Consider the following 13,838-nt stretch of genomic DNA (forward strand, 5'->3'; position numbering starts at 1 on the left):
GAAAAAGCTCATTGGCTGTGCTTGTTGCTAACAATGAAACCTCTGCGAGGAGGTTCTTTGTTCCACTCCACACCCAGAGCTCAGGTGAGCTGAACAGTGCAGGCGCGCGTGTGCTGGGTATTAAGTCCCATTTCAAAGCCGAGCTGTGGCAGAATGACATGGGAGCCGGCTGGGTGCTGGATGTGGGAAGCTGGGTTCTGCTTTGAGCATCTGTACTGGGGAGAAGAGACCGGAGATGTGGCTGGAGTCCTGGGCTGTGGGGGCAGCTGCTGTTCAAAGAATCCGGGGAGAAAAGAGGAGAATTCGGACTTTCTCGGGCAGGAGAGTCTTGAGTAATGAGCAGTATAGGTTTCTCATGGAAGACTCATTTATCTGGGTGCCAGTGGGTGAGCCTGGTTTCCCAAGCTTGAAAATTTAGATTTATTGGGTGCCAGAAATGGAACTGGACACCATTTAATAGGCCCATGCACCATGAAGGTGAGGGTGGGAGGATAAGTGCCAGGAGGGCAGAAGAGCCCGGGGAAGGGCCAGGGTGCAAAGGGAGACAGCAAAACCTGCTTAGCGCCATAAAATTCCAGCCACAGCAGGTGGGAAATCAAAGAGTCTGGAGAAACTGGTGGTTTATGAACAGAGCTGAGGTCAGATAAACCTGTGGGAAGACAAAGGTGGAGAAGAGTAAACAATAAGTCTTGCTGAACTTAAGGGAGGAGGTTGCTGAAGAGAGAGAGAGACACTCTGGAAGTCTGCACAAAAGCAAGCCTGCTCTTAGAAGTGGATCAATAAAAAAGCCATTTGCCAGTTACAGTGTGTGTGTGTGTGTGTGTGTGTGTGTGTGTGTGTGTGTGTGCCAGTTACAGTGTGTGTGTGTGTGTGTGTGTGTGTGTGTGTACACATACGTAATTCAGCCTCTTGCTCTGTAACAGAGTCAAGCTTTGGGGTTTATGGAATGTGATTTACATACAGAGGTCCTGGAATATGTAACTGCTCAGCTGCCTTCTAATGTGAAGAGAGACTGAGGGAGGCACGTTTGCAGGAAGGCAAGAGTGGAGAGAAAGGAAACCCAAGCCCTTGGCTCGCTGCCTCATTCCCCTGAGCGAACGTGGGAATTTGTACTCCTGTGACTGGTGTCTCAACTTTCTTCATTATTTTCATGTGTTCTCCCTCTTGGGCCATTGCATAACAACCTTCAAGTCCAATGCATAACAACCTTCCATGGGGTTTCTGAGGCTGTGCATCTTTACAGACAGAGACCGTTCTCGGGCTACAGGACTCAAACACCCAAACCCATTGCTACCAATTTGATTCCAACTCGGGTGGCCTAGTGCGTAAGGAGTCCCACTGCCAACCCAAAGTTGCTGTTTGTTGTTGTGTACCTTTGAGTCAGAACCGACCCATAGCTAACCCTCTGGAGGGTTTTCAGAGGCATTTAATTGCACAGGAGATTGTTCACCCTTCTCACCTACCCAAAGGTGGGTAGTTCAAATCTACCAGCTCTCTGTAGGAGAAAGGTGGGCAGATTGCTCCTGCGTGATTTATAGCCTCTGAAAACCCACCCAGTGATTTGCTATGAGTAAGTTGGTTCTGTCTGCATGTCAATGACTTTGACTTTTTTTCCCCCCAAAGCTACCCTATAAGACAAAGTAGAATTGCCCCTGAGGGATGGTAAGGCTGTAATGTTTATAGACTGTGACTGCCATTCTGCAGAGCAGCTGGTGGTTCAAACTACAAATTAGCAGCACAGCATTTCACCACTGCACCACCAGGGGCTCCTTGGGCTAGAGGAGGCTGTGTAAAATTGGCTTCATAGGCTTTGAAACATTAAGCAAGAATCTAAGTAATGCTACACAGCTGATCTGAATCTCTATTCACAAACGCTGCTGTGTATACAAAGGTCTTATGTTTCTACTTCACACAAGACACCTGACTAGATCTACCACAGAAAGAATGCAGCAGAGACACTTCTCACATTCATTCAACAAGTATCTGGAAGCAAAAATATCATTAAGAGTTCAGCACTTACCTCAGGTGCTCCCATCCTGTGAGGAGAAATGGACAAGTGCGTTTGTGTCCATTATACTCTGGATAGAGGGTAGCTTCATGCTAACTCAGACAGAAGGGGCAGGGAAGCCTTTCTAGAAATGATTGTCACAACCATGTGGCCAGCAAGCACCTAGAAACCCCCATTTTTCAATCAACAACCTAGACGTTTCGGTCAACTTGCCAGCACACGTCTGGGGGAAATCCAGATTTCTGTTATTGAATCCAAATGGACCACAGCACCTGTAGAAAATAGTGCATGTGAATGGCTTGCAAATGAAACAGGCATTGTGCAATAAAGGGTCTTTGGGAGTGCAAATGGTTTGCACTTGATTAGTAAGAGAAAAATTGCCAGTTCAAAGTCACCTAGCAGTGCCATGGAAGAAAGGTCTGGCAAGATTGCAACCAAGAAAATCCTGTGTAGCTAAGTTTTTCTCTGTAACATTAGCCTCAACTTGTAACTTCTTTTTTTCTCAGTTATTTCCTTGTAAATTAGCATCAACTTGGTGTCACTGGGTTTCATTTTTCATGTAATAATTCTTTCTGTGAACTATTCTTCTATAAGAACACAGATCATCAAAGTGCTTTGCTATTTATTACACATTATGTTTATGACTTTCCCTCAAGCATGTGATGAAATATCTATCTTTTCCATAGCCAAGATGGTAGCCCCTGTGGCCTAAAAACAATTAGATGAGGGCTTATAGAAATCAAATTGTGAACAAGTTCAGTTGTTTAATAAAAGGTGAAACCCACAGCTGCCAAACTACCTGCAGCTCACACTCATGCATATCAGGCCAGCATCACAACAGCATTGTTTAGGGTATGCAAGGCTGGTGTCTTTAAGCCCCATTTTGTTGAGATATGGGCTTAAAGACTATGTTGATGCATGTGTTGGGATATGTAGTTATGTTTATACTAACATGCAGTTATACTAAGAAGAAAGAAGAAAAACTGTGAAGGTGTCCTTTTCACCTGTTCCAGGCTCTCTAACCAGGTGGTGATTCTCTCTCTCTCTCTCTCTCTCTCTCTCTCTCTCTCTCTTTCTCTCTCTCTTCTCTCTTCTCTCTCACTCTCTCTCACTCTGTGTGTGTGTGTGTGTGTGTGTGTATAACTGTATTCCACACAAGGTGCTGAATGACTGATTTCTTCTGAAGTTGATTACCTGGCTTTACTTATAAGGTGTCTGTAAGTGCACTCAGACCTCCAAACCCTTCAGTTGGGACCCCGGTGCATTAACTGTTCGTGAAGGACACTTCCCCTCCCTTAAAACCACACAAAGCCCCAGAGACTCAGGATTCTCAGACTCCTCATCTCTGCACTCACCTCACTCCCCCAAAGTTTGCTCAGTTATCACAAATACACATAAATGCCCTTGTCTTCCTGAGGGAAGCTATTAGCTGAAACTATTAAAACAGCCTAAAACAGAAAGATAAAGTCCTAAGGACAGTAACCACCAGGAATTTATTAGCAATGAGTCAAGGGTAGATTGGGAAGTAGAGAAGCAGGAGACACATCTGCTTTCCTGGTTGGGGTGGGAGCGAGGGGAAGGGAAAAAGAGAAAAAACAAACAAACAAACAACAGACAAATGAGTCTAAATATCTGGATTCTAAAAAGTAAAACAACAACATTCAAACTCATTGCCATCAAGACAGTCTACGTTCATAGCTGACTCTCCACTGAATTTCTAAGGCTATAAATTGTGCAGGGGGTGGTTGTCCATTGTTTCCCACTAACCTTCTGGTCCATTGAAACCACCAGAGACACACAGCCTTTGGGTCAGCAGCACAGCTCTAACTTGTCCACCAAAACTCCTTTCCAAACCCAAATATCATTGCCATTAAGTTGATTATGACTGGAGACACACACTGCCTCCTCTTCCCTAACCATTCCAAATGGGTCTATTTCCTCGCCTATAGAATTGACACATCCATTTGTTGATTTATCTTTTACTGAACAACTTACAGATGAACTGCTGTGGAAAGCATCTAGACACATGGCCTTGTAGCTTACAGAAAATAACATTCCCTATGTGCCCTGCTCACCTCCCAGAACCACAGGAAGAACAAAGAGATCAGGGGTATGTTTGATGGAGCTTTGGAAACTGCTCCTGCTACCTGAGGTTCCCATTCTTACAGTGACCTCTGTCAAAAGGATGCTGTGGGCTCCCCTGGCCCTGCAAGGGTTATTTCTGCAGATTCCCTGTCTCCCTTCACTGTACCTCCCAGCAGATGTATTAAGTGTAATCTTGGAACTCTTCCAGGTTCCCTCTTTAAGACTCAGAATGTTCAATATTTCCTGCACACAGCAGGGGCCCCTGCTAGCCTGGCGTTGTGCCAGGGACTCTGAAGGGTGCACTCCCCAAGCATTCTCAATATCGGGGGCCCAGTTACAACTTGTCCAACTTCCACAGGGCCATGCTTGAGAAGCTGGGACAAAGAAAGCCCCACCGAGCAGAGACCCCTGCAGCAGCCAAGTATTCACCCCCCACCACCTATGAGCCAAGATTCTCTGCTCTCTTACTCCCTCTGGAGCACCAGGAAAGGACAGCAGACTGCCCCCTGGCTCACTTTTTGTAGAGGAGTCTGGCTTGGTTGACAGTGGAGAGTTTTCCATGGGAAAGGGAGGCAGCAGCTGAGAGCCGACCCTTTATGCTTGCTGAGCTGAGGGAAAGCAAATCCCACCATACGAGCAGGGGATCTCCTCTGATTCTGCTTAATGAGAAATGCCTCTCAGTAACTTTTCAGAATGAGTGCCTCTCTTTTGCACTGTTATTGTCATTGTTATGTGCCATCGAGTTTCCTGTGTCTCAGAGACCATATATGTACAACAGCTCTGAAGCCTGCTTTATTTTGAGCCAATCTCACTGACTCTGACACATCTATCTTCATTACCCCAGTTATTGTATTGATCCATCTCATTCAGGGTCTTCCTCTCCTGCATTGTCTCTCCATCCTTCCAAGCATGATGTTCCTCTCCAAAGACTGATCGGTCCTTCTTGGCCATGTGCCCAAAGAATGTGGGACAGAGCTTCAAAATTCTAGCCTTCAAGTAGAAACTTGGCTCTACCCTCTCTAAGACAGACTATGTTTGTTTTCTTGGCAGTTCATGTTGTGTCCAAGACTTTTCTCTAACACCACAACTCAAAGGCAGTCATTCTTTTTCTGTCATCTTTAATCATTTTTCCGCTCTTTGATACACAGCGAGTAATTTCAAACACTACGGCCTGGATGAAGCACACCTTAGTCTTTAGACTGACATCATTGCTTCTCAGTATTTGGGAGAAGTCCTTGATAGCAGATTTCTTTAAATTGAGATTTTAATGAAAGGTTATAGAAAACTTGAATTTCCATTCATCCACTGTTGCACATTTTTCTCCCTGCCCACCCAGTTCATTTTTCTTTTTGAGAAAAAAAAATTCTTTCATTGTTATACAATTCCCCACCCCCAGCCCAGTCCACCTTACTATGCAGCTTTTATTCTGGACTGTTATCATACAAATATATAATCATGTATTACTTTTAAGCAGTTCTTTCCCTCATCTGTTTCCATGCAGTATATGTTATTTATCCCCTCTTAGTTTCCCCTCAACCCCAATGTCCTATTTTATAGCAGTGGCATTACATAGTATTTGTCCTTTGTGACTGAGATATTTCATTTAGCATAATGTCCTCCAGGGTTACTAAATTTGCATAATATTACATGTGTACCTTGTTTTTCAGTGCTGTGTAGTATTCCATTGCATAAATATACCACAGCTTCTCTATCCATTCATTTGTTGGTGGACGCTTGGGTTGTTTCCTACTCTTTGCTGTTGTGAACAAAGCAGCAATGAACATGGTGTGCATATATCTGCTTGGGTGGCAGTTCTGTTTTCTTTAGAGTATATTCCCAGTAGTGGAATTGCTGGGTCAAATGGTATTTCTATTTCCAAATTTTTGAGAAGGCACCATATTACCTTCCATAAAGGTTGCAATATTTTACACTCCCATTAACAGTGGAAAAGGGTTCCAATTTCTTTACAACCTCACCAGCATTTGTTGTTTGCTTTACCCAGTGCAATTTATCTTTTTATTTTCGAGAGTGTTGATTGTGGAGCTGAGCAAGGTGTAATTAACACATCAATATCTTCTTCATTTATCATGGTGCTGTCAATTGGCCCAGTGGTGAGAATCTTTGTCTTCTTGGTATTGAGCTTCAGTCCATATTGCAGACTACAGTCCTTGACCTTCTGCAGCAAATGCTTCAGGTCCTCCTCAGTTTCAGCAGGGTTGTGTCATCTGCATAACTATTTATGCTAATAAATGGGATCCTGATCCTTCTTTAACCATTCATGGGGAAGGCTGCAGTAGGGAGGATATGGGTAGCAGTTCCACTTTAACTAATCTTTTCCTTTCCCTTTTATGAATGTGTACAATCCCTTATGCAGGTTCACTATAATATTTTTCTTTAAATTTTTTTTATATTTTCTTTTACAACTTTGACTCATTTTTGCAGGAACTAAATTTGTTGGTGTTTTTTTTTTTAAATGCAATCACTTCCTAGTAATTCCCCCCACCTTTATTTAAACTGTCTTTTCATTTCCTTTTGCACCCTGTCATGAATTTTTTTTTCTCCTCCTACCTTCTCACACTCAGTAGATAACATGATTTCTAACAACCTCCCTCCATCATAAGCTTTTCCTCTTCACCAATTGTTTCAATTCTGCTGAATAAACATACATGGAAATAGAAAGGAAAAGAACCAAGATTCATTAAGCTCCTAGTAGGTACCAGGTAGGATGCAAAAAATTACCAATCTACAGATAGATAAGCTCCCTGAACCTGTAGAATTTACCAAAACCCTGGCAACTCAGGCTGGCCTTTACCAGCTGGCACCTTGCTAGTGCACTTTCCTTGGAAAAAGGCATCATTCTGAGAAAGGCAGAAGGTCAGTAAAAGAGAAGACCTTCATCAGGATAGACTGTAACAATGGACTTAAGCATGGTGGAGATTGTGAGGACGGGGCAGGACAGGACAATGTTTTGACCTATGGTTCATAGGATCACTATGAATCATAGCCTTCTCTATGGTACCTAACAACAAAAACAACAAAGTGCATACCTACTAAGGCAGTGAAGGCATAGCATAAAAATACACGATGAGGCTCTTAAAGAGTCAAAAGTCCATTCAATGAGGTCCTCCTCTGACAGAAAGTCACTTACACATGACCGCATTCCCTTGCAGGGGAAACTTAGTCTCACATGCTAGTTTAAGTTCTTTTCCTGAGTGTGAGGCCACCCTTAACTAGCTGTAACGCCTTCTGCCTTTTCCTTCCTCATCTATAAACCAGGACAATTGAACCAAACATCATTGAGTTCTCCGTTCTGAAAAGCCTTGAGTCTGTGACTCCTTCAGTGGACTTTTCTTTATGACTCGTCATGATAAAAATGTATTAAAGTAAACAGTGTGTAGATGTAAATGTCAGCTATATTTTTAGGAGGCCAGATCTTTGGATTCTTGTCATAAGAGACTGGATTTGGGGCTATAGCATTTTTGTTAGTTTCAGAGACCATATTTAGGTAGATAGATGGATATTATCTATCTGATTCCCAAAACACAGTGTTCCTTTTAGTACATGCATTACAGATCTTTGGAAAGACAGATGGTTATTCAGCCCTTGTCCACTCTTACTGGAATCCTATCCCGACAGAATTTGAGCTAGTGAAAAAGATCTTGTATCAAACCCTAAAGGTCAGGAGATCTGAGCTTTATGGGAAACGTGAAAGGATGGGGGAAATTCCATTGTGATCTAGCAAAGGAATTACAGGAAGTCCTGTTATCTATCAGAGGAGAGGAATAAGTTGTCCTGGTGGTGGCTCGGAAAGAGTCTTTTTAGCTACAGAGACAGAATAGTCTGTTTAATGGACATGCTAGCTGCTTCATTTTCAAAAATGGAAAGAAGTCTGGAAATTCACCAAAAGGATACTAACCATAAATATTATCCCTTCAATATCCCAAAACTCTTTCCAAGGACACTTCATAGCTAATGTGAATTATCAGATTTGTCATATCATTTTTGCTATTTGGTCCAAAAACAAGGGTTTCTACTTACCAAACCTTTTGCTTTTGAAAGAGAGAAAAAAGAATACATCCCAACATGATTTTCCCCCCTTCCTCTCAATTCCTTTGTTCAACTTCCACCCTGTTTCTAGTCCATACTCTCACCCTCCTAGGCTATGACGGTGTCTGAAACAGGACTTGAATTTCCTCCCTGTTCACCTGTGCTCACATCATTTTTATCCTCTGTCTGGAAGCCTCTATTTGTTATCACTGGCCAATAAATTCCAAACTGATTTCCAAGACCTAATTCAGTGATAGGCTTTTTCACAGAGCCAGAATAATCTTCCCAAAGAGATATGAGTACTCCCATTTCCAAATTCCCACAGCATTGTGGCTTCATCTCCCTTACGGCATTTGTCGGTGTCCTGGGTGAGGTAAAGCATTTGGCTGTTAGTTGGAGCTTCAGAAATACTCAGCAAACAAACTTGAAGATCTCCTTCTGAAAGGTCACAGGCTTGAAAACCAGGTGGAACTCTTCTGCTCTGGATACATGTGGTCCACTACTGGGTTCTTTGGATCACATGGATTTATCTAGTAATATTACTTTCCTTTTATTTCTGGTTAAGAATTTGCAGTGAACTGCATTTCTAATTCTCAGGCTTCGCTTCTTGAGAAGTTTGAATCTACCACTGTCCCCACAGGAGAAGGTGGCCTGTCTCCTCCCCTTGTGATTTACCACCTCAGAAACCCAATGGAGGGTCACTAGGAGTTAGAATTTAATCCATGCCAATAAGGGGTTTGTTATTTGTATTATTACATTATTTTAGAGGAAGTTAGACATACAATTAACCAAATCTTATTTGACTTAATTCTTTTAATAGAAACAACTTACCACTCATCAAAAATTTAAAATATTTAAATCATAGATTAAAGTCTAAACACTTAATTTCTCAGTGTCTTTGAGCATCTCGTGGCCAAAATGGTTTCTAAGAACTAGCCAGGCTGTCTTCCACACAAAGCCTAGCATGTGATGGGGAGTGATGAATATTTGTTGAATCAAAGTGAGCATAATCAAAGGACGCCTTGACGCAGTAACACATTACCAGATTGCAAGAGTTGGATATGTTCACTAGACTGAAATTTGTCATTTTCAAGTTAAAAAATAATCACATTTTACACCGGAAAAGGCAACAAGGGCATGTACAATCTCATTTTGAAGCTCAGATGGTTTGCTTGAATAAAAAGCATATTATTCCATAAATTTCCTAGAACTGGTTGACAATGCCCACTTTATCAGAATCTTTACAGCTGAAAGCACAGATTCATGCATGCATTCATTCCACAAATGTTTATTGAGCGCCAACAATGGTCTCAAAACTGTTGACATCTCTGGAGCTGTAGCAGTGAAACAGCAGGTTCTAAAACCCATAGAATTATATTCCAGTGAAGGGAAATGAATAAGAAAGAAAACAAATTACATATATGGTTGTAGTGATACAAAGAAAATAAGATAACAAAACTAATGAGGAGATTAGTGTTTTAGATAGGATGGTCAGAGAAGACTTCATGGTGAAGTCAAGGTTTTAACTTAGAGAAAAATGAGTTGTTATGTGCTGTCCAGTCACTTGCGACTTATAGTGACCCTATGTACAAGAGCCCTAAACCCTGCTCTACCCTGTACCTACCTCACTGTCTCTGACACACCTACTCCCATTACCCCAATCACCAAATTGATCCATCTCATAGATGGTCTTCCTCTCTTGCACTGTTCCCCTACCCTCCTAAGCATGACGTCCCTCTCCAAGGACTGGTCCCTCCTTGCAACATGTCCAAAGTATGTTAACCCCAGGCAAATATATGAAAGGAAAAGCATTCCAGGCAAAATGAGACATATATGCAATGACACTGGAATACACAAATGTTTGATGTGTCACAACAGCTGAATAACAAGGAGAAAAATGTAGCAGGATAGAATGAGCAGGGACAAGGCTGGTTGAGTAGTAAGGGAAATAGCTGTGGGACAGATGTAAGGCAATGCAGTAAACGGTAAGACCTTTGGATTTCACTCTGAGTAAGACAGATGCCACTGAAGCATGTGGAGCTGACCAGAATCTGACCTATACTGTAAATACATCACGCCCGCTGCTAAGTTAAAAATAGATTGGAGCATGGCCGGCATGGTGGGCCAGGAGAGTAGCCCTGAAAGCCACAGAGAGGCTCTTGCAATAATTCAGAATGCTGGTGGTTTGACGAGTGATGAAGATAGTGAAAAATGTTTGGGCGCTGGATATTTTTTAAGGTGGATCTACAGCTTTGCTGCAGGATTGGAGATGAGGTGTGAAAGAAAGTTCATAGCCTGAGCAACAACTGAAGAACAGAGTTGTCATTGTTTTGAATTGTGGCCAATTGCAGCACTAGGTCTTGTGGTAGCTGAGAGCAGGAGGTCTGCTTTGTGTATTATATGTGAGATACCTGCTAGACAATGAAACAGAGATATTGAGTAGGCAAATAGAACTAGGAGGGTGGAGTGCAGGGAAGAGGTTCAAGCTGGATACAAACATTTATGAGTTGCTAGAAAATGAGTATTTATGAGTATACTTTGAGTATTTATGAGTTTAACAATTTCTACATAGGAGAGAAGAGAGGAGAATTGAGAAGACTTAAGAATGGACCACTGCAGAGTTTAGCAGGTCTGAGTAAGCAATAATGTTGGAGGGACTGTGGAGAGGTGGGAATTCTCATACACAGTTGGTGGGGTTGTAAAATGGTGCAACCACTCTGGAAAACAGTTTGGCATTTCCTTAAAAAAAATCAAACAAAGAAACTCCACTGACCCAGCTATTCCACTACCTAATTTCCTAAGGAAATTAGGACTGAGACACAAATGGAGATTTGTACACTGATGTTCATAGCACCATTATTCACCATCACAAGAACATAGAAACAGCCCAAATGTTCAACCACAATTGAATGGATTAAGAAATTAGGATACATCACACAATGGAATACTATGCAACACATAGGAGCAGTGGTTTAAATTATTTTTTTAAAAAAACTTCCTATCTTGAGAGGGACTTGAGAACATTATGCTGAGTGAACTCAGTCAGTCTCATAAGGACAAGCACTGCAAGAGGTCATTATTGTAATAAATAGAAGGACAACTAGTAAGACATGTATGGGATACAAGGGAGAAAGGGGTGGGAGCAGAGGGGTGAGGATGGGTAAGGACGAAACCACAGGTTTGCACAACTTGATGAGTGTAGGGCAGGAGTGAAGGAAATGGGAAGGATCCAGGTAAAAAAACAGGGTAATGATGCACATGGTCCAATGATGATTAATTTTATAAAACCTAATGTCCTGGAAAGGGTTAAACAGGGTGGCTCCTTGGAGGCAAGGATTCTGAGGCTCCGTCTAACATACTTTGGACATGTTGTGAGGAGAGACCAGTCCTTAGAGAGAGACATCATGCTTGGGAGGGTGGAGGGACAGCACAGGAGAGGAAGGCCCTCTATGAGGTGGATTGATTCAGTGACTGGGATAATTGGGATGGGTGTGTCAGAGACAGTGCGATTGGCACAGGACAGAGCAGAGTATAGGGCTGTTGTACATAGGGTCGCTATGAGTCGCAGGCGACTTGACGGCACATAACAACAACAAAACAATGCATGGGGTATTAGTAGGAGGGAAGGTTCTAGAAAAGGAGCAGCATCAGCTGCGCCGGGGGACTAGGTGGAGGTTTTCCTCGCGGTGCTGTTTCTTGAGCAGCAGCAGCCCTTCTCACCACAGCGCCAGGACCAGTCTGGTTCATTCTCAAGCGCGGGGATCTTTCTCATCTCGCTCTGCTGCGAGGAAATTGGGCTGAAGCCACTGAGTGCGCGAAGGAGAAAACTTTAGAAACTGTTCCTTTGGAGAGAAAAAAAAAATAGAGAAAAGGAGTAGGCTTTGGAACAACAGAAGAAAGCTTGAGGAACTACTATGAATAATGGGGGAGACTTACAGACTGTGTGGTAATGAGGGATCCTGCAAGGGAACGATCAAGCGGATTTGGTTTTGTAGCCTTTTCTACTATGGCTGCACAACCCCATTCTATTGGTGGGTGAGTGGTTGAGCTAAAGAGAGGCATCTGGAAAACCAGGGGCTCATTAACTGTGAAGAAGCTGTTTGTTGGTGGAATTAAAGAAGACACTGAGGATCTCACTTTAGCAATTATTTGAAGAATATGGAAAAATTGATACTATTTACATAATTACTGATAGGCAGTCTGGAAAGATAAGAGACTTTGGCTTTGTTACTTTTGAAGACCATGATCCTGTGGAAAAAATTGCATTGCAGAAATACCACACTATGAATGATCATAATGCAGATGTAAGAAAGGCTTTGTCTAGACAAAAAATGCAGGAGGTTCAAAGTTCCAGGAGTGGAAGAGGCAGCAGCTTTGGTTTTGGGGACTCACATGGTGGAGAAGGAAATTTGGGACCAGGACCACGAAGTAACTTTAGAGGAGGGTCTTATAGATATGGAAATGGTCGTGGATTTGAGGATGGCTATATGGAAGCAGGACTGACATCTGCTTCCTAAACAACATGCCTTCAGAAACTCTATGAACTTTGGTAAATGTCGATAGTTATAGAAAGGCTTCAGGCCTTTTGTTCATAGGGTCACTATGATTTGTGCTCAACTTGAAGGTAATCAACAACAACAACAAATGTGTATGGAGGAGAATCTGGAGGTGGCCATTTTGGAGGTAGTCCTAGTTATGAAGAGGAAGAGGAGGACGTGGTGGTGGAGGACCTGCATATGGCAACCTGGGTGGGGGATATGGAGGTGATTATGACAACTATGGAAGAGGAAATTATGGAAGTATAAATGATGATCATTTTGGAAATTATAGCCAGTAGCCTTCTAACTATGCGCCAACAAAGAGTGGGAATTTTGGTGGTAGCAGGAACAAGGGTGGACCATGTGGTGGAGGAAACAATGGTCCAGGAGGCAGTGGAGGAAGTAGTGGTTATGGAGAGAAGAGCTGGTACTGAGCTTCTTCCTTTTGCCATGGGCTTCACTGTATAAATAGGAGAGGATGAGAGCCCAGAGGTAACAGAACAGCTTCAGGTTATCGAAATAACAATGTTAATGTAACTCCTCTCAGTCATGCATAAATATACAGTGATATGGCAGAAGACACCAAGAGCAGATGCAGAGAGTCATTTTGTGAATGGATTGGATTGTTTAATACGTGACTTTACTATGGAGGAAGGATTGTTTTTTAAAAACAAATGCCTTTGAGATTGTTTCTTAGCCTTTAATCGATGTTTCTTTCTAGTGGTCTTTGTAAGAGTATAGAAGCACTCCTTTGATAATGTTAAATTTATAAGTTTCAGGTGACATGTGAAACCTTTTTTAAGATTTTTCTCTAAGTTTTAAAAAACTATTATACAGGTATAAGGTTTTCTTTTAAAAATTTTTAAGTACGTATGGAGAGTTAAGAAGCTTTTGTACATGATTCAATAAAATAATTCTAAATAATAATCATTCTAATGGAAAAAACATAATGCATGGAAATGATTGTATGAAACACAATGTGAATGAAGAATAGTGTGAAACACAATGTGAATGAAGAATAGTGTGAAACACAATGTATGTGAATTTTGTAAGCAAACTACTATACCATTAAAAAAAAATCTTTAAAAAGTGAGGAAAATTAGGAGCAGAGTCTAAGAAGCTATGGGAAAAGATTAAGTGCAAAGATTAAGAGTTAAGAT

The 13,838-nt window shown here is 42.0% G+C and overlaps 1 pseudogene; it reads left to right on the forward strand.

The window, feature by feature from the left end:
• Window positions 1-235: 235 nt before the first annotated feature.
• On the forward strand, window positions 236-13,146 carry LOC102873700 (annotated as a pseudogene).
• The last annotated feature ends 692 nt before the right edge of the window (window positions 13,147-13,838 follow it).

The sequence above is a fragment of the Elephantulus edwardii genome, unplaced genomic scaffold (genome assembly GCF_000299155.1).
Source record: "Elephantulus edwardii isolate Elephantulus edwardi_28Jun2011 unplaced genomic scaffold, EleEdw1.0 scaffold00171, whole genome shotgun sequence".
Taxonomy (NCBI): Eukaryota; Metazoa; Chordata; class Mammalia; order Macroscelidea; family Macroscelididae; genus Elephantulus; species Elephantulus edwardii.